This window comes from Rhinolophus sinicus, chromosome 3, assembly GCF_057876585.1.
Source record: "Rhinolophus sinicus isolate RSI-liver-muscle chromosome 3, RSI-T2T, whole genome shotgun sequence".
In the NCBI taxonomy this organism is placed as follows: domain Eukaryota; kingdom Metazoa; phylum Chordata; class Mammalia; order Chiroptera; family Rhinolophidae; genus Rhinolophus; species Rhinolophus sinicus.
This window is the reverse complement of record NC_142503.1, coordinates 154,967,411-154,993,407: the sequence shown is the minus strand read 5'-3', so window position 1 is coordinate 154,993,407 and position 25,997 is coordinate 154,967,411. Positions and strand designations below refer to the sequence as shown.

General features: G+C 39.9%; 1 protein-coding gene and 1 pseudogene across 1 annotated transcript in view; one reads left to right on the top strand and one right to left on the bottom strand.

The window, feature by feature from the left end:
- RAB8B (RAB8B, member RAS oncogene family) overlaps positions 1–25,997 on the bottom strand; it is a 59,170-nt gene that overhangs the window by 17,511 nt on the left and 15,662 nt on the right. The window lies entirely within an intron of this gene.
- LOC148758674 (protein S100-A11 pseudogene) lies at positions 8–4,500 on the top strand (annotated as a pseudogene).

Genomic DNA, 25,997 nt, shown 5'->3' with positions numbered 1-25,997 from the left:
GAAAGACATGCTAAATTTCTTCAAATATAATCCAAGTCTTATTAGGAAAAGGACAAAGATTTCCATTGAAAATAAAAGCTCTCCAACGCACTGGAAAATGTGAGCACCACAGAGGGTGTGAATGGTATGTTTCCTCTGAATACAGGCTGAAGAAAGGAATGCTAACTACTCTGCAAAGAATTCCCACACATGTTAAACGCAATGTATTACATGCCTCATTATTTTGACATAAAGGGATCACATCCCTCAAACTTACATAATTTAAATAGATTGAGAACATGTTACATTTCTACTTCCTGAAATACACATAAACAGTGTCCTACCCCTCATGCCCCATCCTTCCCTAAAGAAGGCCGTGGGACCGCTTCACATGTCTTCCTCCAGCTCCTGCCATTTGTTTCTTCAGAATCTGCAACTGGCTAAACACACACACACACACACACACACACACACACACACACACACACACACACACAAACCAAACAAACAAAAAACCCATCTAGCTCCCGGCTCACAGCCTCTGTGCCTACTCCACTCCGACATGCAAAACCGTCCAGCCCTACAGAGACTGAGCAGTGCATCAGCCTCTGATGGCTGTTTTCCAGAAAGATGCTGGAAAGGGCACTAACAAGTGTGCTCTCTCTGAGACTGAGTTCCTAAGCTTCATGAATACACACATGGTTGTCTTCACAAAGAACCAGAAGGAACCCGGTGTCCTTGACCACATGATGAAGAAACTGGACCTCAACTGTGATGGGCAGCTAGATTTCCAAGAATTTCTTAATCTTATTTGCGGCGTGGCGGTAGGTTGGCCTGACTCCTCTACCCGTTCCCAGAAGTACATCTGAGGAGCCCTGGGAGCTGGCCTCCAGACCACCCCTGCGCCCAGCGCACCCACCACCCCATGCAGGCCACTCCTGCTGGTAGCAATAAAACATCATCGCTTTTTAAGACCACACACACACACACACACACACGCGCGCGCGCGCGTCTATACAGGGAATGAAGAGCCTGTATATTTATTTTACACAGTTAACAAGTATTTTAAGTACATTTTAATAAATGTTCCTAGCATCTTACTGGCTAGAGCTGAAATAAATAAAATGGTTTTCAGTCCTAGCTGCACTTTAGAATTACTTGGGGAACTTAAAAAAAACACAACAACAACTCATAACTAGGTCTGCTCCCTTCCCCAGATTCTGAAACTCTGACTTAATTGGTCAAGGGTGGGATCTGCGCACTAGTAATTTTCAAAACTCCCTAGGTAATTCTAAGCAGAAGCCAAAGTTAGAAGCGCTCAACTGGGCCTGACAGGTAGCATGTGAAAGTCATTTGGGGCTCTGGCACTCGGTTCAACTCCGCCCTCACCTATTTTGAGCTGCCACTATGGTAGCTCAAAATTGATTGAGCAATTTCAACTACACAGAACCAAAGTCCTGGACAAATATCAGCACGTTGTATTGTTTATCAGAAACAAGCTGCTACTCTTTCTGAAGGCACCAATCAGTGGCTACAACTCAGTTGCAATTTGCCAAATCCTCATCACCTGGCTACTCAGCTTAGTGTTAGGTTTTTCAATTCTTTGGCATTCTGTATCGAACCTCAGAAAGTGGTTTCCAAGACATTAAAAAAAAAAAAGTCAATTATGTATCCTCTAAATTGGCTTAAACATTAACAGCAGTTACTTGAGGCCCAGCAAAGCCTTCAACGGCTATGTTACCACAATGTTTCTACATATCAACACTAAGCACCCAAAAAACCGGCTGCTTGCCAGCTCCGGCTTCATATATAACGTCTAAGCATTAACCGAGTGGGTGTTCCCCTTCTTTTCAGCATAGCACCTTCCCCTCAGTGACCCTTTTTAGGTACTCCTGTGCATCCTGAAATACCAACAATCACACCCAAGCTAATCCAGCAGGACAGCTTCTCAATCATTCTTTCTCCACACTAATAGCCACTGCTATCGCTAACAATTGCAATCTGAGACCCAATATCCCCAGGTTCTCAGGCTCACATTTCCTCCAGGGTGCCTCAGTACGGCAGGGTCTGCGAAGCAAAACTTAGCAATACAGCATGGATATTATTTAGCGCCACACTGAATTTACTGTGGCCATCGTTCATTTAAGATAATATACATTGATTTTTATTGTGATTTATCTTTTTATACATCTCCAAGTCCAGTGTAACAAAGACCCTCTAGGGATTCTCCACTATCTTTTATCTCTTTTTGGTCCGGGCATCAAGAACAAGGCCCAACAGGTGCTCAATAAATGCTTCTTGATACTAACATTTTAAACCAATTCATTAATTTTCCAAACTCATAGAAACAGAAAATAGGACAGTGGTTACCAGGGGGCTGGAGGGAGGGGGAAGAGGAGAGTTGTTTAATGGGTATAGAGTTTCAGATCTGCAAAAGATGAAAAAGTTCTGGGAATCTGATGACAGTGTGAGTATACTTAACACTACTGAACTATACACTTAAAAATGGTTAAGATGGTAAACTTTATGTTTTTTTTTTTTTTTTTACCACAATAAAAAAGAAAAAATGCATGACCTTCAAATACTATGTATCTGGAAAATTGGAAGGCTAATGACCAACATTCCATCATTTAATAGTCATTCACATTTTAAATAAGAGATGATGTATACCAAAATGCCTGCTCAAATGAAAACTTCCCTTATTCTGGCTTACTCAGATTATAACTCCTGTTCTTTCAAGGTTGTTTTTGCCTGAAGTTGGGAGTCATGGGCAACTTTTCCACCTTCATTCAACAAAGCCATTTTGAGGTTCTCTCCAGGTCTCAGTTACTCCCCATTCATTAAAAAACATTTAGGAAACTTGCTACTGACCTAGCGTTTTGTTTTTTTGTGTTTGTTATAAGGATTACCTTTCTGTTATCTGAGGAGGTTCTACCACTATCTGCGATCCTTAACCATCTTTTCACTATTCAGAGGTTTTCAATGTTTATAAGAGTTGTGAACTGGTATTTAACTTTTGTTTATGTGGCCGCTGGGAACCAGTGAACAGACAAAGACTGTAGAGAACAGTCAAATTAGCACAACTTTAACTTCACTAAAAATGGAAAATATTGTTTATATTATTATTGAAAAGCACTAGGCCTGGAAGTCAAAAGACTTAGATTGTAGGTTGAGTTCTGTCATTAACAACTTTTGGGAGGTTGCTTAACACTCTGAACCTCTGTATCCTCATCTGTAAAAGGCATTGAGAGGATCTAATTAGATAAATTAGATAATTTGTATGATTGTGCTGTGAGAACTCTGAAATCCCATATAAATGTAAGATATTACACATTCAGATTCTATTATCCTGTAGCTCTTGTCATGTCATGTATGGTTTATGATAATAGCTGCCCAGGATGCTGTACCAAACTCTTTCCCTGGTCTAATTCCCCTGCAAGCCATTGTGAAGATAACGTTCAACAATGGTAATGTCACCTCACCGTTCAAGAAGCCGTGGATCCAACTTCCTCAGCCTGGCAATCCAGCCTTTCCTACCGGATACACCCCTCTCCTACTGAGGGCCCCACACCTCCCCACCTCTGCAGGGGCATGGCCACCTCACGTGGCGGCCTCCTGAGGATGCCACTCTACCCAACAGTCCTCTCCCTCCTTCCTTCCTCAGGTCCCCTGTTAGCCACGCCCATTCCTACTTCAAGGCCTGGCTTTGGTACAGTAAGTAATTCAATCCTCTGTTATTGGGTTCATTAACATATTGTTCTGAATTGCTCTCACCTCAAGCAAGGGCTCCATCCGCTGCCAGTTAGGCTGCACACAGAAACATGTACATAGTAGATACTAAATGAAAGGTTAAATACTCTTACGTAATTAAGGTTAAATTCTAAGTGTGGAGAGAGCTAAGAAAACCATGGAAGTACAAAGTTTCCTTAGTATCAACAGTAAGGGTGCTGAAAAATCTTATTACAGAAAAAAGTGAAGCTCTTTATATTACAATTAGTTTGACAACAGAATATTGTAGAATATCAGTAGATTATATAAGCAGAATATGTAGTAGATTAATACTCATTTTAAAATTTAAAAGACAACTTCCTGAGGCTACTCCAGGATTAAAAAAATAACAAGTCATAAGAATAATAGTACAATTATATCAATTAGGATAATTTCTGCTGCAAATAACAGAAACCTCAAATCAAACTTGCTTAAGGTAATTTGTTGATTCATATAACAAGCCCAGTGGTGAGCTGGGGTTCAGAGATGGCTCAGTCCAGTAGTTCCAGCTCATTTCTCTGTACCTCCTTTGATTCTAGCTTCCTGTGAATATCAATTTCATCCTCTGACTGATAGCAGGTCCTGACAACAACAGCAATACCGAGAAGAAAGGAGATCATTTTCCTGTGCATCTTTCTTAAATGTGAGGAAATGTCTCCCCCAAATCTCTAGCGACCTTTCCTTCATGTCTCATTTTTGGATTTATACCATGGGAATCTATGTCGTGTTCTGGGGGCTAAGGCTGAGGTCCTGAACCAGTCACTGCCATGGGCAGTTACCAAGACTGAATTAATCTAAACTTATCCCTAAATTTAGATTAATTCAGGCCCATCCCTCAAGGTCCACAGGGCTGCTAAAAACAGGAGAGTGGAAACGCTGTTGAATCAATCATAATATCTGCTAGAATAATATTACTCAAATCTAATAAAATGTTATGTATTCATAGCTGCATGACACAGACAAATCAGTTATCCCTTACTGCCCTGGCATGAATGTTTTTAAATTTCATGATCACTACAGTACATTTCTGAAGGTGATTTCATCTAGTGTTCAGCCACGAACGTATGAAGGAAAAAGATGGCTAATGAGCAGCCCACGTAGCTGCCAGGCCCAGGCCATCTCCGTGCTAAACTGTGCTCTCACTGCCAGCAGCGTCCCTGAGCCCTCAGTGCTAAAGGCGGGGCTTGTGCTCTAGCCCTACATGATTAGAGACTGCTAAGGAGGGGGCGGTCATTCAACAGCAGCAAGAACCACAGCTCATCCATCTCGCACTAAGGGAGCAACCCCCCCACCCCAACACACACACACACACACACACACACACACACACACACACCATTTAAAAGGAGTATACAATCTCAAAAAACTTAGCTTCTGAAAGGCATTACATTTTGGGTAAAAACACCCTTCATATTTCAATAGCCTTTCAGAAAACATCATTTTTTGGCAAACATTCACGTTCAAAATGACGACCCTGAGTCATCCCAACTCATGAGCAATCCACGGGGCCCCCGGCTGCAGGCAGCCTGCCCAGCTAACAGAGCCCAACATCTACGCTGCAGCAGAGAGAAGACTCCAACTTTGCTTCTATGTTGGTCGAATATGCCCCGACATTAATTTTTGTATGGCTTGAAAGCAGTGCCAGTTTTCTCATTAATATTTATCTAGTCAATAAAACAGGAAATCTCAATTATTAAGAAAACGTTCCCAAGGGACTTGAAGCCATTTTCATTCTGAATACACACACACACACACACACACACACACACACACAGATTTTTATTTTTTCTGAATTGATTCTCATGCTAAACAGTTGCTCATAACTGATACGCATTATACACTGTAAGGAGGCAGGGAATCAAGTATGAAAGAAATCACAGAATTCTAGATGTGGAAAGTGCCTTACAGACTGTTCAGTCCAGTCCTCCCTACGTGCCTAAGAAAACTGAGGCCCAGGGAGACAGACTTAGCAACTTACGCAGATTCACAAAGACCGATTCAAAAATGGGTTAAAATAGAATTTTGGCATTTAACGACCAGGCCTTCCCAAACAGACACGTACAGAATGTCCATGTCTCCTGAGGAGGTCTTATCTTTAAGGGTCATAGCAAAACCCTAGCAACAACGGAAACATCCACAGTATGAGAACACCTTGCTATACGAGGGAATGCGCACGACTAGTGAATAAGCGCCACGAGTATTGACATACTGAATCTAAAACCAATGTTAAGTGAAAAGAGCAACTGCAGAAATGTACAGAGTCAAACCATTTCTGTAAAATTTCAAAAATACCCAAACCAACAGTATGTATCATTTTATATACATCCAAGTGTGATTCAAGTATAAAATCATGCACGAGAATGATTATCAACAAAATCAGGGTGGCTGTTCCCTCTGGAAGAGGGATGAGGGAGGGGTTCCCAGGGACGTGGACGCTATTTATAATTTATTATTTCTAAAACTGAGCAGTGGTACATGGACAGGGAAGAGTTTTATATTAGGTATGCTTTTGTATACCTGAAATTGTTCATAATTTTAAAAAAGCAATGATTAGTTATCTAGAAAAATGAGATATGGAGGCATTCATTCATGGAGGTAGAAAAATCAAACCAAGTTTTAGAGATGAAAGGCACTTTAGAAGATTTAATGGGGGTGGGGGGAACAGGCACCGTCCCCTTTCTCCCCTTCTTCAATATTAAGAGGGCCTGTGAGCCCTTGGTGACCAAGTATGGGGTGACAGCAAGATTGGATCAAGTTCAGAAAGTGAGGGGGCATATCTGGGTCTTGGAGTAGGTAAGGAGTGCTGGCCACTCAGATTTCAAGCAGGGGATTCAGGGACATTTCCTTCCCTGCCTGGAGGAAAAGGAGCTTCCCTTTGGGCCAAAGACAACAGAAGAATACACATTTGGTCACTGATGAGAGTGGCGCTCTGGGAGAGGAACAAAGGAGTTCTGATTTTCTAGTCCAATGGCTGAAACGAGGGGGTTGGGGGAGGCGGCTCTGCCCTGCCTCTCTGAGGAGCAGGTAAAGCTGTACTTGAGGCCTCTGCATTGTCCAGGCTACTCACGGGAACAAGAGCTGGCAGAGACCTGGCCGCAGGGCTCCAGGGACGGCTATGGAGTCAGCATTTGCTCAAGGCACTGCTTATCAGATACTTCTCTGAAACCAGTGGTACAACTGGAGGCCAGAGGGAAGGCCTTCCCAGTGGTACAGAGGGTAGGAAACTTTGAGTTTGGACCAAGCCCACAGTTAACAGACCTAACAGGGAAAAGGACCTTTGGAATGACAAGTACTGGGTCAAATTTCATTCCACAAATTAGATCATTTAATATGGAAAGGGAACAGACTGACAAAATTCTTTGACACTAAAATCAAATTAGTCAGCTAACAGATATTAATAACATAACCTTTTCTGTTTCAAGAGAATAGGAGGTTGCCCCTGGGTTTGTGAATAGGTGAAAGGATACCATTGCTGGAATGTGGGAAAGGGGAAGAAGGAGGACTTTTCCCGCCTTCAGAGCTAACTCTCTCAGGCCAGCCGGTCATCTTGACCTTCAGCCTAAACTGTGACTTGATGCATTTTTGCCCTGTGGGTGGTGCAGCACACAAACAGCTCTCTCTTCTGTCTGGGTTACTGTCTCAGCTTACTTGGGGAAGTCTGCTGCCTGGCCCTGGAAAATCATGGATGGAGAAACAGCAGGGACTTTCAACTGAGGTTTTAAACACCTGGTTCCCACTGAAGTTCTTTAAAAGTCCAATCTAGCTGCAGTCAAGAGAGCCGTGAGAAAAAGTTTCCAATTTCTGGGACATTGAGCCTTTCAATGAATGATAGCAATACAAGATTCCAAGGCTGGGTTTAACATCAACTGAGAAAAAATGTGGGTTATTTATCCCCTTTGACCCACTTTAAGAAGCAGAAATTTAACACTGCATTTTTACAATAAGAAAGAAAAACATGTACTTTCTTTCCAAAGTACATTTGGAAACATTTGTGATCCCAGGCTATCTGAATATAGGTTATATGGTCTGTCTATTTCAGAGATATTCCAGACATAGAAGGAAAAAAGTTTCCCAAATATTGAAATCCATTTTAAAGAAATGTTACTTCCTTACTCATATTTTTATTATTAATGATGAAGATACAATGTAGATGGATGCTTCCAGTTTTTAAATTTTGAGAACTGCATTTTGCTTATGCTTTTTTTGTGTAGCTGACTTTAGCTAAAATCTCTAATTAGGAAAATAGATTCCTGCAATAGGAAAAAATATGAGTCATATATTGAAGCTTTAAACTATGTATTTTTTTTCCAAAATAAAGGTAAGTGAAAGCTAAAAAGAAAAAAATACACCTGAAGTCAAAGAACTAAGTAACAACGTTACATGGTGCCACTAACTAAAACAATTGATATTTTGGAGAAAATGTGTAGAAGTTTAGAAATAAAGTTAAGAATGTTCCTTAGGTTGAAAGTGAGGAGTTTAAGGCATTGTGGTAAACAAATGCATATTCTGTAAGTTCATAAAAGCCTATTTTCACCAAGTACCAATTTGGTGGCATATATTTAGGACCATTTGTTTTTTGTTTTATTTATATTCAAATTTACAATGTTTTCTTATTCAAAAATTAGAAAGTCTAAAGTGTAGGAGGAAAAACACTTTAAAAGGTAAATTTAGAAGATATTTTAACAATAGTTTGAAATGATCACTGGCCAAATGTTAGTTTTGCCAAATCCAACATAGGACAAGGGGGACTTTTTTTTAAGTGGACTAACAAGTAGTCTGTGAATATAATTTGCCCCTAGAAAGGACACCTGACTTTAAAAAAGGAAGATAGACTAGAATTTTTCAGATTTCTTTGGTTCTTCCATTCTGTGAACAGGAAGTGATAAATTAAACCCCATTTATGGTGTAAATCAACAGTGACACATATTACCACTTCCTGCTGAAAAAGCTGCACATCTTTACACTGTTTTATAATTTCCTACTTGTTACTGAATTAAACTCAATTCTTGGCATTCTTCACTACACAGTTGTACCCATAAAATCTAATCATACCAACAAAAGATAACAAACTCATAAACTAATTCTACAATTAGGCAGGATGTACTGATTTTTCATTGAGCTATCGAGCTATAAACATGCATGACAGATACAAAAACAGTACAGTTAAGAATAGTTTTAAGTAATATCTATATTTGAGAGTCTCAAGGGCTTATAGATTCATATATAAAGATCTAATTAACCTTAAATGTCTTTGGGAAATAAAAGGCCAAAATAACAAATCACTATATACCAAATAATAACTACTAAAATATAAACTATGTGTTGAATCACAAATTAAAGGTTTCTCAATGCTAGACCTACCAAAATGTCAAGAGAAAAACAGAAACAGGAAAGTGTAATAACAGCTACAATCAAGGAAGGACTGAGAGTTTTAAGTCTGATTAAAGAGCCAGCAGAGATGACCCAGCATTCAGCTCACCATTTGAGAATGGCCAAATGAATGCATGACAAGTCTCTTTTGCAAATCCTGCACTTTCAAAAGGAAATGTGTTTTAAGTGTTACTCAATCTGGAAGTAGCAATGTGCTAGAAGTTGTCAAAATGTATATTTTAGAAGTTGTCAATGAACAGATGTCTTACCTTCAATAAAATTTCTTTTATAAAGAGCCCAATTTATGAACTAAATTTTCTTGAATAAAAGTTCAGAATGCCTCTGAGATTTCCATCCCTTTCCCTCTATTAATTCATGAGCGGTTCAAGAACCAAACTGTCTAAATGAAACCAGTTGCCTCTCCTGGCAGAAACAAATCTACTGTTTCTGAGAAAGTGTACCTTTATAGCAGGTAAACTCGTTCAGGATGAGTCACTACGACTTTCCTAAACCTGCAATTTCCTTGTTTGTACTTTGACAACTCAAGGTCAGTTCTGTTTCATTTAAGGGTGAAAGGAATATTGTGGATATTCAAAAGATTAAGATAAAAAAGCAAATCCCTGATTTTACATACAATTGCTATGGGAAAACCATACTTCCGAATCACTGGAATTATCACTGGAAAAAATTACAACTACATTCCAATGATGTTGCACCAAAAATGCAGTGAAACTGATCCCTTAGATCTTTCCAAGTATTGACCATGTATCACATTTTCCGTTCATCTGTAGGAAAGTGAAAGCTAAAAAGAAAAATATTATAAAGTAACAGAACTACGTAGCAACACTACATGGTGCCACTAACTAAAAACAAATGAATTCTCAAAAGAGGAAAAACAAAAATGATCGATACCAATGTAATGTATCAGTCAGCCACTACCATAGGGCTGAAATAACCTTTAGCTACAATTTTATTATCTTCCAGGAAAATTTCCAAATCATTTGTTTAAGAAAGACTTCAGCTTATATTGGTGTAAAATGTAAAATTTAGTAATTTTCCTCACCCAGTTAATACAAATCAACTTTTTTTAGGGTGGGGTGTCTGTACCAAATTACTGAAGGCTGAGGAGAACCATCTAGTCATACTCTCCTGCGATACCCACCTCACCCCTTCCCATTCTCTTTTCCCACTGACTTTTCTCTGGATTAAAGGAAAGTGATCAGAGATTTTAAAATAAACAAACATAACTGCAAACACAGTGTTATGAATCTCGTTAGCAAAACAGCCTTTTCTTGATCAAAACCAACATCGATGCCACAAATGTATAGTCAAATTAAGCAGCACTTACAGCTCACTGCAGTGACAGATGGGTAATTATAATAAGCTATTGCTAATGAGTAGGGTTAAAACAAACAGATGGAGTATATGCAAGTAAAAGGATGAGACCAGAAAATCAACAAAAATGGTACAGAATGTAGTTTCTTCCCAATCAAAAATGAAAAACTTCTACTGATGATTACATCATCCTGATTTGTAAACACAACCCCGTATAATACAAAAATTTAAGGCTGACAACACTCTATTACCTTCATGTATATAGTTAACACTTCCATGAGCTAATTATGCATTTCTCATACATATAGCCATTGTCTCTAAATACTTGAGACATTTTTCTCACTTTATAGGGTGATAAAAGATTCCGCCACCTACTACTTCCCTTGGTTTGGCTTTTAAAACAGAATACATGTTACAACTAGGCTGGGAAACCCAAGACATTCTCTAACCTTTACTTCAGATGTGGTCCGGATTAATGAAGGAGCTAGAACATGTCATCTTTTGTCTCCATTGTCCCCCAGCTAATTGCCACTTTAAACTTCAAATACGCAAAGGATGAGTAATAACTATATTCAAAGCATAAAATGAGTGGGTTGTAAAAGTATGCTACCGAGGACTTCACATTTGATCATTATTCTCCCGCTTCCAAATCCTAGTGTTTGTGGGGGTGGTGGTGGGGGGGGGGGTGTGGAGAGAAAAAACCTAAACAATATTGACAAGAGACTGTTTTTAAAAAAGCTATCCTGGTATTTCAATGGCTTGGAAAATCATCCAGTACCACATAAAATAATTTCTCTAAAATTGATCAAAAAATTATTTCAAATTATACTTTGTCAGCTTGTTTTTATACAATATCCTATTCAAGGCCCCACCCACCCTTAATAACTAAGAAAGAGGCCTCAAGGGTTAGAGCAAGAAACTAACTGCAGTTCCCAATGACTGGCCCTCAACCTTGGATAATTATTCATGTGATGTTTCTCCCAACCACTTCTTCCAAGATAGACAGTTCTTGCCAAATCCTGGAAAAGCCTGTCTTTCTCAGGCAAGTTTTTCAAAGTTACAAATACAAAATGTGTTCTTTAAATAGGTCATAATCAGGCAGTCGCCCCAACTGACAGGCATGTAAGATACAAAACAGTCATTTTGAAGTCTCTAGCGTGACCCAGGACCCTGGAGGGCAATGACCCTTATTTCCTCAACAGAATGCCTGGGAGTGAGTGACCAAGAGCTAAGTCTTCTCTTAAACAGGTACGGACACCCTTCTTTGAAAATACTGTCCCTCCCACATCCATTGCCCTTACTTCCCAATGTGAGAGTAGCCACTGAAAGCATATGCGTCTTTTTCATCATGAAGGATTATTTGAAGCTATTAAAAGTAATCCTTGATCATAATCAAGATTACACAGAAACTTGGAAAATATTTATGTTATAATGTTACAAAAGTAGCAAAATATAAAATGTGCTACGTAACTATGTAGTAATAGAAAACATGTGCACACGGAAAGCAACATGTAAAACAGTAAAGTAGTTAAGTTAGGGTATGTAAGTTACTGTGAGATGATTTTCAACATGAACTTAAAATTTCCACATACTCTTCTATTACCTTTGCATTAAGCAATTTTGAAGAAAATATTACACATGCTATAGTTGAAATAGTACTCACTACAACCATCCTCCAAATTCTGGATTCAAGCAACTTTGGGGGACTGCTCCTGCAAAATCTTACCATTGAATATAATGCTGTTTCCATGGGGGGAAAAGTATAAGAAAGTGCACCAAACAACCAATTCACACACTCCATCTGAAAAAGCCCACGTTAACTGAAGACTGAAACCATTATTTACCAAACAGCTCGGATAAATTTGTCCCTCTTTCTTTAATGCCTACAGTTCCAGTTTATTTGCAATGGAATCACCCGCAATAGAATGTGCAGGAAGAAAAAGAAAGGGATAAACAAATGTGAGCTTGCTTTCACATGATGTGTCTTTGTGGCATCTGCAGAAACAAACCCAGAAGGAAGGGCATCATTTGCAAATTTCATTTTTCCATGCTATCCCTGTCCCTAATTAACACAGATAATTCTGAGTTTGCCATACTATAATTTATTAATCATATTCAATTAATCTAATCATTTGTAAACCAGGAGAGGGCAACAGTGCAAGCTTTAATAAAGTCAGCTCATTAGAATTTAGAAGCTGCTCAGCTAGGGATCGCAATGAATTCCCGTACACCCAAAGGGCAAAAGTGGCCTTGGTGAATAATTTGCTTTGTCTATTTTTAACTCATCTTTCTATTCATAAGGCCCTATATTACAATATGGATTAGAGAAAAGAAACAGCAGGAATATACAGTTGAAAAGTAAACTCGGGTACAGAAGGGAAACACTTCTGGACTTCTGGGTGTGTAGAGGGTAGATGGAGCCAGAGTGTTGCCACATATAAACAGCTGAGAAAAAACTAAAAACAAATGACCAAGTTGAAAAATTTACCTCTGCAACTGAAAGGGCAGTGTTTTACAATGTTCAATTCATTTAGCCGGTTTTTGACTGATCCAAAAGTACACTGACAGCACCCTAACTGTAGCTCTCAGTTACTAATCTGAAAAACAAAAACAGAACTGTCCACTCACATGATCATTTTACAGACACACTGTCATTTCAAGGATGTCCTCAGGCAAGCCTGGGGCAGGATTTCCACATCTGGTGGTCACAACGTTATGCTTCCAGTTTGGGCGGCCTAGTCATTAGGTCAGGAAATGCATACGACAGTGATACAAAGAAGTTAAGAAACATGATACACAATGACTGTGTATTTTTAACCCCAAATGGTCTGTCAGCAGAATGAGAAGGAGGATGAAGGAAAATGTCACCGGCCATTTAGGAACAGAAAAGATCACAACAATTGGACTGCTGTTATTTGCATGAATTTCTGAACGTGAGAAAAAAAAGCAGAAAAAATTTGTACATTCAGAAAAAACTGACATTTAATTTACTTCAGATGAGCCTTTGCAGGCCTCAAGATTGAAGTCTACGTTGCAGACTTTGCAACCAATTCTTCAGCCTATGTGTGAGTATAATCCATTACTCAAATTACAGAATAGAAACGGAGACTGCTTTATTTAGGCCATACAAAAGATGTGGTAAATATTTTTCAACCACATATGAAAGATATAACAAGGTTTAACTTAGTCAAATATAAGTCACGCTTAATGAAAATCAAGTTGACTAATTCAAGGGCAACTTTTAATATTTAATTTGACAAGAAGCGTTGAGCCCAACATGAGCCAGACCCTGTGTGGTAGCTACTAGAAAACAAGGAAGAAAATTTACAGGCCTCAGGGGGCTCCTAGGCTAGCAGTAACTAAAATGTCATAATGTGAAAATCCTACACACTTGAAGCTTTTGTTAAAGATACTATTCTAAGGCTTGTTCTTCCAGAGCAAGAACTAACAACAGATGATGAATCCACATGATTTCCTAAGATACGAAACTGCCTGCTTTAATTCTGTCACTCCCACAAGCAAGCATATAATTATCTCCCCAAAGGCTGAAAGTAAACAAGTGACATTTGTCTATCACAAATGGCAAAATGGTAATAGTGATTTTTCACTGTTATTCAGAAACCAATTTGGCTTAAGATTTAAGCCAGTTTCAAAAAAAAATAAAAAATAAAAAATACTCCCTATAGCATCACCTTCACATTTCCTCCCAGCACTCCAGTATATAAACTATAGTCTTGGTCAAGTTTGAAATTCTCTCTGAACTCTAAGAGATTTGATGACTAGCTGAAAATCAAAATGGGCAAATATCACATTTACAAAGAATGGTCATATTAAAAATTCTGACAGCTTCAAGTTACGATTAGCAAAGGCTAAGGAGCACAGCAAACCTCTGGCTCAGTTGGAGATTCTTGAGTCCCAGACTGCAAAGCCCTTTGTCTGATAAACACGATGAAATTCTATTAAAGAGCTACTGTTTATGATGTACCTACTATGTGCCAGGTATAACCCTAGGAAACAGCCATTATTATTATCTCCCATTTCACCAGTAAAGAACCTGAGGCTCCAAGAGGTTAAGTAACCTGTCCAAGATGACACCTAGTAAGTGGCAGAGCTGGGGTACTTACCCATGTCTCCCTAGCTCCCTTCACTGGGTGATACACTATGCTGAGGAGCAGAATTCTGTGACTCAAGTGGCACTCACAGGGGAATCTCCTTTCAGAGTCCTCCCTGCAGGTACGAACTCAGATTGCGAAGGCTATGTAAGGAACCATTTTCAAACAGAGCACACAGAAAGCTGAATCTAGCTCTAGGTCATCACTAGATCACAAAAGGAGAATGGGTCCACTCTGGGTAGACCTGAATATCAGGTATTAGTTCTTTGAGACTTCTGAGTATAGTCATCCCATAAAACACTGTTATTCTAGATTAACCTGAAATAGAGCTGATCATCCTGGCATCTTTCAAACTGGAAAAGACCCCATCACTGCAAGTCTGTTTTGAACCAAAGCAAATCTCTCCCCCAGGGCAAGGCCCAAAATAAGGGAAGCCCAGGTGAAGGGGCAAGAGGCTCTGATGACAGGAATCCATCCCATTAGCGTGAAAGACAGGGATTGGAACACTCGATGCTGCCCCAGGGAACATGCTCTTGGTTCTACAGGAAAGCTAGGAAGAACCACAAACGTTTGGGATACAGAGGGTATTAGCAATGGTCAAATGTACTTCTTGGCCATTGGGAGGATACCTTTTAAATAAATTTCTTCCAACATGAGATGAATCTTTTATATAACTTTTCTCTAATTATAGTTGCATCTTCCAATTCTGAGTTTCTAATGAGAAAGAAACTATATTGGAAATCACTACAAATGCTCATAAAAAATGAAAACACGATCAGCGGGTAGACTGACTGCTCTGTGACATCATCGGGGCTCCAAACCCTGTGCTCTTTTCCCTGTATCGCTCTGCTTCGTCACACGTTTTGTGAGATAATAAAATAGGTTGTTTTCTACCATTTCTGAGACGACACCATAGGAAAAAACATCAAAGACAAAAGAAGAACTCCTTTTCTGGAAACATGTATCTATCAGTCAGGGTCTAATCAGGAAAAAGATACACTTCCAGAATTTACAACAGAAGGAATTTAATACAGGGAATTGGCTGCACAGCCACAAAGTTGCTGAGAGACACATAGGAGATAGTAAAAGGTGTAGCAACAGCAGGAAGCCACTCCCACCCCTAAGCTTGAGAGACAAGAGAAGTCTTGAGATGGTGTTATTGGAGCTGAAGGCCTAGAGTCACCTGACATGCGAGTGGAAACACGTGGGCCTGCTCAGTGGGAGCTAGAGCCCCAGAGGGCCACCCAAGGCACAAAGGAGCGGGAGGAACACTCTGGTTTCTCCCTTTCTCTTCCTCTCCAATCTCCTGCCAGTATCTCTGATTGGTGAACCCAGTCTGCAGCCACCTGACCCCAGGGGCCAGGGCAGCGGAAGAGGGAGGAGTGGATCTGAGGGAAAACTGACTATGGACACGATTCAACTGTAGAGGCCAGAATTAAATGTGTGTTACTGTTGTATGCCACTGAGACTGTGGGGCTGGGTGACAGCAAAAGCTGACTCACAGACACTGCCACAGACAATGTCAAGCAGGTAAATAAATAAGCAGACAGAAAAATCAAATAAATGGAGAATCAAATGTGAAATAATAATTATTTTCAATCATAATTTTGAGGAAAACATTTCCACCCTTAATTTGTGAGCCTGGGGCAGTGGGCAAGCAGCTCGCTCCCCAGCCATGCCGTGGTCCTGAAGGAGAAGCACATTCGAGAACCTGTCTCGGGATGCACAGGATCCCCAGCTGGAGGCGGAAGGTAGCCCTCACATTAGTATCTTGCAGCTTCGTAATCAACTGGGCAGCTCAGGACAGGATGACCAGGTGAACTGGGAGTGTCATACGCTGGCAAGTCTGGAGCCAGGCCTTCCAGAGAGGAAGTCTGTCACTGAGTCAGCAGTGTTGTGAAGCCCTAAGCCAGAGCCGCACCAATACAGCTCAAGGGTCCACAACACGGACCTAGAGGGCATTATGCTCAGTGAAATAAGTCAGACAGAAAGACAAATACCACATGATCTCACTTATATGTGGAATCTAAAGAACAAAAGAAACACGAGCAAACAAAATAGAAACAGACTCATGGATATAACCTGATGGTTGCCAGAGGGGGTGGGGTGGTGGGGGAGCGGGAAGCTCGGTGAAAAAGGTGAGGGGATTAAGAAGCACAACTTGGTAGTTACAAAATAGTCACCGGGACGTAAAGTACAGCATAGAGAATATAGTGAGTCAGTAATGTTGCAACAACGATGTACAGTGCCAGGTGGGTACTAGACTAATCTGGGGGGAATCACTGCATAAATTACATAGATGTCTAACCACCAGGCTGTACACCTGGAACTAATATAAAATGATACTGAATGTCAATTGCAATTGAAACAAATAAATAATAAAAAAATATATAGCTCAAGGGTAGCCACGGACATGGTGACTCCAAGCTTTGTGCTTACACTACTTCCGGCACAGTACTCACAGCACAGCCCCATTAGTTACTTATAATCCCGCCTTTGTCTCCAAGGAGACTGGAAGCACGTTCAGGATGTGGGGTACCTTTTTAGCTTATGGAACTCGACAATTACCCACCTTAAAATACAGGACCCCATCCCACGTATCCAACCCTCTTTTTCACAGTTCCTCAGTACGTACCCTCAGAAACGCCTCCTTTATGTTCCACTCCGGTATTCCCCACCTCTAAGCATTTTTCAGGATTCCCCGACTGTCTGGAATATTCTCCATCCTTCTCATTAAGATCCTGACAGTGGTTCAAGACTCAGTACCTCTACTTCATCTGTCCTCCAGATATTCCAGCGAGCCAACTCTGCTCACTCCCCAGAATTTAGAATAAACATCACTAGATATGTTAGCTAATTATTCTTGGTTCATGTAAGTTTTGCCTTCCCAATTAGACTTCAGGCAGGGAATCCCGCACAAGTACACAGCTGACTGCGCAGGTGCTCCAAAAATGGTTAACGGGATGAATGAAAGACAGCCCTTTAGAAGCAGGAGCTCGTCTTTTAATTACAACGCTTCTTTTGGAACCTCTCTCCTGTTTGCCAAGCATATCACAGGTACTCAAAAAACACTTGACACTGATTAATTACTTCTGAATACAATCAAATTCATGTATCTCTAAACTGATCCTACTGCAATGATACATCTTAATAACTGACAGATTAAGTTACATATTTGGATAACTTTAGGTGATAAATGCAACAACATTAAAAAAGAAACATACAGACACTAAAATAATTATTGAGAAAAGACCAAATCATAAAACACAGTATCAAGCACTCATAAAATAGACGTCTTTTATTTTAGAATGGAGGAGAGACAACATGCAGTCTCTTACAGAGACATGGAATTGAGCTAAAGGTTCAGTTACCACTGTCTTAAACTTAATCCTCAAAAGATCACATGCTAATCAGACAGACTTAGGAGTCTGGGTGACTTTTGAAAATCCACACACAATGAAATAAACACTAATTCTGTAATTATATTAGGAGGACCAATGTAACTGCTGCCACAAGGGGGGGAAAAGAATTGGATATTTCATGTTGGTTAGACAGTTTTACTTTCTTCAGAAATCATTATTTTCTTAAAACTTTGGCAGCAACTACAAAACCATACGTTGTAGATGTTTCTGCTGTGTGGAAATTCCTGCCATTGCTCCAGCAACTAGAAGGGCTTCTAGGGTCCACTTAGAGAAAAAGCAGAAAACCAAAAGAGGAGAGACAACAGGCTCATTACCCCAAAGACCCTAACAAAAACATAGCAAGTCAAACCAGCAGCCAATGCCCTCCAGCAATAAAGGCTTGACAATTAAAAGGCTCAGTTTTCTTTCATGGAAAAAAAGGGATTTGTCCGATTAAATACAGCCTCCATAGAACAGGTTAAAAAAAAAATTTTTTTTTAAGTCTTCAGCAGCAAATCCAGCCACAAGAGTAGCTTTCTAGCATTTTTGCACATGTTTAAGAAATACTTTTTATATCACAGCGCATTACACATATATACATACATAACTGAAACAAAAGTTTCAAAAAATAGCACTTGACCCTTACTCCTTGTTATTCCTGTACATGCAATGGATTCTGTACTTTCTATTCTACTGTCCTAAGTTTTGGTCTATTCTCTTCCTCTCCAGTGGAAAAAAAAAAGTTGATCTGGACACACTGAATTGACTTCATGACCCAATAATGGGTTGCAACCCACACTGAAAAACCTTGGCCTAAAAAAACATTCTGGAAGTCAACCAAACATCACATACTAGTTCTTTCTTTTTAAAAAATCCATTGGTGATAAAGAAAGGCCACTCTACCTTCATTTTTTAATGAGAGAGGAAAAATGACAACTTCAGAGCCTTGTATATACAGTAAACACTAAAATACCTGTTAAATTTAAGAAGCCATTAAAGTGTGTGTGTGTTTCTGTTTTGTGGGCAAAGTAACAGAAAGGAACAGGGATGCTAAGACTTAAAGGAGCAAATGGAGAATTTAAATAATGGAAATACTGCCTGGGCAACATACCCAATTTTGTGATCATGACATCGCCAGAGGTTCTGCTCCCTCCATTACCTGAGATGCTTTGATCCATGCCAAGGCCAAGAAGCAAAAGAGAAAAAGGCCCATCACAAAAGGGCAGAAGAGTTCAACATGGTTTGTTAAGTGACCTTATTTCAAATGAATGAAATGGGACTATATCCTTTAAATGAGGGAATAATTGTCTGCAGAATCAAGGACTCTAGTTTAAATCAGTCCAGAATGGTTAGGGGACAGATTGTCCCAAAGAGCAAAATGCAGCCAAATAAAATGAGCATCAGATTCAACAACCTGTATAATGGAGTCAAATAATATCCCTCAAGATACTCTTCTGAGACCCCTCACCCCTCAATAGATAATGCCGCTGACAGCTATAATGGGATAGGCTATGATGAATAAAAATAGCTCTCACTTCTCAAGAGCCCACAGTGCCAAGCACTGTGCTGGTACTTAATATACCTTATCACTGTTCTCAGTACAAGCCTGTACGGGGACTATTACCCCTGTTTTACACAAGAGGAAACTGAGGTCCAATGAAGGATGGCAAAAGTCTAAATTGGGAGATTGGAGGAAGGATGGGTATTAGAGAGGAAAGGGCCCTGGGACTGAATCATGCAGACCTCAGTCTTCAACTTCCAGACACCCTGGGGCCCAGCTGGTGCTTTGAAACAAACATGGTATTGAGCCACAGAGAGCAACAGAAGGTAGCTGCGTGTCTGGAATGGAGAAGGGGCTCAGACTCCTGCACAGACTGCAGCCGCTTGACTCTGACATAATGAGGTGGGAGGTATGAGGACATAAGCGCTCTAGATACCTTATCAATTTTAAAGACCTTAATAAACAAGAAAAAATACATAAACACTATACAGTATTCCACAGAAAATAGTTTTTCTTTTTTCTTTAGGAAAAAACAAACAAACCACTATATGCAGTTTTTAAGTTAGGAGGAAAAAACCAGAAATGTGAACTTTCAAAAGCAGAAAACTCACATCTCAAGGGTTACACAAGAGAAAGGAACTGGGGCTGAAATTGGAGGCAGGAGATCCCGCCCTGGTCACTTCTATTGTCAGAGGCAAGAGCTATGTGAACTGTTAGAAACTGAGCACACCCATTTCCAAGGAATTCAACACCATCACAGAATTCTTTTTCAAACTGAAATTACGCTCTTCAAAACTGCATTAGACAGATCCTTTACCTTCCACACTGTAATACCTGGAAAGGAATGACCAATTTGGATTGTTAAGCCCTGGAAATGTTGGTGGAGAGAAGGAAACCACTTTCGTTTTGTCCTTCAGAGCAGATATGAGACCCAGGAATAAACGGAAAACGTAGAACGCAATTTGGAAGACAGAATTTACCCATTTTCAGTTTCCATACTCATACACAAAAGCAGTTGGAAAGAACTCATGTAAAAATTCCCCTTAACCAGAGAAGACATTTTTTCAGTGTCTATATTGCAATATAAATTTACAACTTAAGCTTTTATCATTATTTTAAAAATGAAAGCTGCATCATCTGTAGTCATAAATGCACAGCCTACTTAATTTAAAACAAACACACATTATAGTTTTAAGTATAAGCAGAATAGCTAACTGAACGAGACATCCTTCATGTACTACAGTGGCTTTTCTGGGCAGTTGGCACTATTTGGAGGACCACGATTTACTAATAAGCATCAATCCAATGACCTAAGTCATATTACGATTGCTCTCCTACCACAACCGCTGGCTCCCTTCCCACATGCCACTTCTGTACACATCCACCTGTATTTTGTGTTTTTTGTTTTTGTGAAATAGTGCCTAGAAGACATTTATCCTCATCAGATTTTATTTGAAGAAATAAGTCAGAAAGCAATTATATAGTATAACTTAGTTACAATCTCAGGTACTAGCTAGGAAGCAGAAAAATGAAAATTAATCCGTGTACAGGTTGAAATTGTCCCCAGTTTTGAAAAGAGATTAGTCAAAACCTAGAGTTTCCTTTTGATTCCAAAGGGAAGGAGGGGAAGAAAAAGGAAGAGAGGGAGAGAGGGGAGAGGGAGGAAGACTTAAGACACTGAAACATGTCTTAGGTTTCTGCCAAAGTCTTACAAAAACCTAACACAAACCTCATAGCTAACCACTGACAGTGACATGTGCTTTTAATTATACTGTGAAAATGTGCAAGCAAGCAAAGCAAAATTGTATCATGGTTCTCATTTACATTTATCATTCCCTCACTATGGGAATATATAATCACATAGACATCTGTGGCTGACTGCATATGAAGATGGGCCTTTCAAGATCAAGTTTAAGAGTTCTAGCATTTTTCTTTCTATTCATGCATCAATTGTGAGGCAATTCACTAGAGCTGTTTCAGTGAATAGGGAAACATGTGGGGAAGTCCAGAGGCTATCTCCCCACCATGTATGAGAATTTTACAATAATTTCCCTGATCCCCCACCCTCCATCCGACAGTGAAGTGCAGAGGTGACATTTCCTTTCCCCTTTCTGTTTATAAGAATCACTTTGTACTTTATAACACTTTTCTTTGTAAGGATTCTCTATTTTTTCCTGAGTCAAAAGTGATGCAAATTATCACTACCATATCTTGACTCTTCTGATGCTTAATCAGAATTTCCCTTCCCCTAGTTGAAAGTGACATTTTCTAGTACAAAAAATTTCCAAGCAAAATGGGGTTAGACTTGAATAAATATGAGTCACAGCTGAACATGAACTGAAACAGAAAATGTGATGGTGAAATCCCTCCCTTAAAAACTTTATCTCACAACCCCGGATGTTTGAAAATGATAAACACAGTGACCTATGCAACAACAACCTGGATATCTAGTTTTTGTTGTTGTTTGTTTTTTGCTGTGAACTAGTTCGGCATGTTTTGCTTGTTGTGGACCGAGAATGCTTCTACACCAACTACATCCACTCAGAAGGCAGGACCACAATGCACTGTGCTAGGAAAACAGGGCTCTGAATGATGGTGAACAACCAATTGGGGGCATTTCACCATCGGATCAGATGGATATGAGCCGTACTGGTCAGTCAGTATGTGGCAATACTAAGGAAAATGTGGTGGTTGGCAAAAACTCCACCCAAACCGTAACTGGATTTAACTGGAGATTAATTTTGAACTCTACCATACTCACTTTTACTTTTAACAAGATATATTTAAAGGAAGTATTTGCTAAATACAGTACCAAGAATTTTTATAAAGAAAATTTCAAACCAAGGCTTTCTCTTACACATTCTTTCCTGTTCAAACGGCCATCAAAGTTAAATATAATAGGGCTAAACAGCCTGTCAGTGAGAAATAGTCAGTGTATGAGTACACAGCCTGGAGAGAGCACAGTTACAACATCCCAGTAAGTGATGAGACAATAATCTCCCAACCTCCCAACACGTCAAGGGGCAAGAATTCACTCAACTTGGCTGTAGTTTCAGGAACATCTGTGAAACATTTCCCCATAATCTCAATAATTTCTATACTTCTGATCTACAATGGATATTCTTATTATTTGTTCCCCTGTCAAAAAATAAAAGTTTTGCCAGAGAAGCCAAGAGATTTTAATGCAGAACACTTCAGCCAATGAAAGCAGAGTTCATCATTCACTTTTATTTGGGCTTTTGCAGATAAGACACACATCTCATACATACTTCAGAATCCTCCCCTCTTTTCCTGCTTTTGTCTTTTGATATTGCAACGGCTCCAATGGGTCACTGTGTAGTGGTATCTTTTGGCAAAAGAACTTTCCTTAGGTTGAGTTAAGGCCTGGTTTTTTAAAGCTCATTAGAGTATTATTAGTATGCCGCTAGAAAATGCCTGTGTATGATGTTGGGCTTTCAGTCTCTTGAAGAGACAATTCAATTTCTCATTTTTTATTTAAATACCAGCCATTTGCAATGCAAAGCCAGCCTACAGTTTAGAAAAGGCCAAGAACTGGCCCATTGGTCCCCGCCCACTGCTGCCTGGCCACCATTGCCGTCACTACTCACAGCCTCCACCTTTTTCAGTAGAAAAGACAAGAGAGAAGAACCAGTGGCACTCTCTTCCTTCTCCATCCAGACTCTTCCACGTCAGAAACCCTGCCACTTTCCCCAGGTCCAAAACGATCTCAGAGCTTTAGTGGCGAAAGTTGAAAAATGGCTCCACCGCAGGTCAGAAGCCCAAAGGTAGAAGGGGAGTTTACACTAGGAGGCCTAGCTGTGGTACCACCAACTATCTCTCATCCAGGTTTTCTTTTGCACAATTCAAACTCAGGAACAAAAGATTTGGGGAGAGAGGTAGACAAAGCAGCAAGAAAAAAACAAATTTGTTTTATATTTATATATATATATAAAGAATGAAAGTGACAGCCTGTATATTAGTCAAAGATGGCTTTCTACTAGACACAGAGAAAGCCTCTTTATCTGGATCAGGCCAATGTTCCCAGAGCGTTGACAACTCTACAGAAGACCAGAGGCAAAGAATTTGTAGCCTATCACCTGGGAGGAAAAGATCTTCAGGACCTCCTCTGTGAAAACAAAATCACTTTTCAACAAAGGTTTCATGGGAGAATGTCAAATGAAATACGTAATTTCTCAATTTAACCACCTCAACTACAGCAGATCTTAATTCCATACTGAGATATCTACAATTGTGGGCCAAGATTATTTTCTCTTTAAAAGATAAATGAATATTCTTAACTTGTAGTAAACAACTGTAAGTCTAATTTCCGAATCATCAGAAAAAATTCTAAGCAAGTACTTTTTAAAAGACCTGTTCCCCCAAAGATGAGAGCTTTATTTATACAAATTATTTCATCAATATCACCCTGAAATTTCAGTTCAATGACAATTTTTTCGAGCACCAAACGTGCCAAGTACAATATTTGGCAATGCAAAAAACACAAAGATAAAATAACCTTCGTTCCTAAAGAAAGTTACCATGGAAGTGGGGCAAATTGGGCAAGAAGAACATGGGAAATGCCATGCAGAAATCCAAAGTACTTCAGGGTTTAAAGTACCACTGAGAAAGGAGAAAGCACCTTCTGATGGGGTGAGGGGGCAAGGAGAAAGTAACATCTGAGGAGCACCAGGAAGGAAAGGCAGGATGTCAACAGGCAAATACTAGCTTAGATGTGTGTATGGAACCATCCATCCATTCTGGGTAGCGCAGTGATTCCTAGCCTTTTAAATTCTGTGAATTAGTAACATTCCCAGAAACAAACATAAAAGGTGGTTGTGGTGAGGAGAATGAAAGAATTTAAAAGAAGAAGTATACTAAGCTAGGAACTGTGTATTCCATAAAATTTGCTTGGGTAAAAAACTAGGCTAGAAATAGCCTTTTCTCCCTCAGAGAAGATAGCAAAAATTCTATTGCAAGTTTTTAAAATTTGCAAATGATAGTGAGATAAATAATAACCACCTATTAGTACCATCACTTCATCGGAAGCATTTTAGTTCTAAAAAATATAGGAAGCACATCATCTCAGAAACTTAAAAACGGCATTCCCTCTCATGAATGGGGCAGCCAGTAGCCTTACATTGACCAGGTGAAAGCGTGGCCAAGCCTGCCAGGCACGTCTGTTTAGGAATCCCTGGGTTAGAGTCGAGTCCAGGACTCCTGCAACGAGCAGGAGGAAATCCAGCTGAAGCCACATGGTAGGGAGTTTGGAATGGTAGACTGACAAAGATATATTTAATTAGGCAAAGTGAAAACTAAGACTTTTAAGAGGAGGAGTAAGGAAATAATGTGATATACAATCAGAGCTGTGCTCTACAACTCATTTTTAGATCAAAGTGTGTAGGATGGAATGAGGGCGCAGGGTGGGGGGGTCCTGCCCCAGTGAGACTGGAAGAGTTCAGGCCACCTAGGAGGATATTGCAAGGACGAAGTGAGAGGTGTTGAGGGCCTGAATTAGGGTGGGAGAAGAATAGAAAGGACTTGGCAACAAATTACATGTAGGACTCAAAGCGTCAAAGGTGACTTCCAGGTTTTTAAACTAGATAATTAAAAAAAAAATGTTGGTAGTGTTAACAGATATATGAAAATTCATGAAAAGGACTAGATAAGAGGAAGAAATGAAATCATTTTAGGAGTTTGGGAAAGGCTGGGGATATAGAGTTAGAAAATTGGGGAGTCACACATGGAAGGTTTAGAGGGAGCAAGCTTACTTCCTTCATCACTTGGGGATTTCTGAATCCTTACTATGTGCCAGGCACTGTACTAGGTGCTGGGATACAATGAAGAACAACAAATCTGGTACCTGCACTCACGGAGTTGCAATCTGGCAGGAGAGACAGACACTAATACAGTAATCACACAGATGGGTGTGACTACAAATTGCATTGATGTGTCCAATTTCCAAAAGACAAAAAAGGAAAAAACAGAGAACAGATACTTGGAAAATGACTTTAATTTGGAACGCAAAATGAGACTACCAATGGAAACAGAAGGCACAGGTAGAAGAGTAGGAAGCAAATCAGAGCAGACAATTCCTGGAAGCTGGTGGAGGAACGAGTTTCAAGGACCAAGTACTAACCAGTGCCAAACGCTGCTGAGAGGCTGGGGGAACGAAGACTTGCGAAAAGGCCACCGGCCTGTCCAATAGGGAGGCCACGATGACCTGGATACAATGTTGAAGCAGGCGGAGCAGGATTTTAAGGTGTTAAAGAACAAGGAGATGGTAGACGAGTACAGGCGACAAGAACTCTTGTTCAAAAAGTTAAACAACAAAGGAGAGGGGAGCTGGGTGACTTGAAGAAGCAGCGGATGTAAGGGCTCTCCTTATTGGGATGGGAATGATCTCACAGGATTAAAAGGAGAACAGACATGGCCAGCAGAGAAAGAGAAAGACAAGACAGAAGATGTAGAAAGGAGGGGACGACGGCCAGAGCCAGGTCCCAGGAGACTGGGAAGGTATTATTACCTCAAGAA